Genomic DNA, 545 nt, shown 5'->3' with positions numbered 1-545 from the left:
AAAAAAAAAAAAAAAAAAAAAAACCAACCTAGGATGAAGATTCAGAGACTTTTGGAAAGTTCCAGTAACCAGTCACTTACCTAAAATTTATTATGTTGGTTTACTCTGGCAATAATAACTGCAGTGTGCTCAAGTAGAAAGAGCAGAAAGTTCTTGAATCCTCGCTCCCAGTGGGAAGTCTGGTGACCGTGGGCAAGCTGCCTGCACAGTGTTGGCTTCCTGTCCATAAAATGGCCCAATACTAAACAGTAGAATGTATACAGGGGGTCCATCATGACACACGACACACAGTAGGCACGCAACAATCCACATTGATGTTAGCTGAGAGCAGGTAAAGGACGGACATAAGAAGAGTTTCCTCTCTCAAATTTTCATCCAACGAAGAGTTCGATGTTGGGCAGCGCCTGTGGCTCAAAAGGGTAGGACGCCAGCCCCATATGCTGGAGGTGGCGGGTTCAAACCCAGCCCTGGCCAAAAACTGCAAATAAAATAAAATAGCCAGGCATTGTGGCAGATGCCTGTAGTCCCAGCTACTCAGGAGGCTG

This window comes from Otolemur garnettii, unplaced genomic scaffold (genome assembly GCF_000181295.1).
Source record: "Otolemur garnettii isolate 467f Iridium unplaced genomic scaffold, OtoGar3 scaffold00115, whole genome shotgun sequence".
Classification (NCBI taxonomy): Eukaryota; Metazoa; Chordata; class Mammalia; order Primates; family Galagidae; genus Otolemur; species Otolemur garnettii.
Note: the sequence above shows the minus strand (reverse complement) of the source record.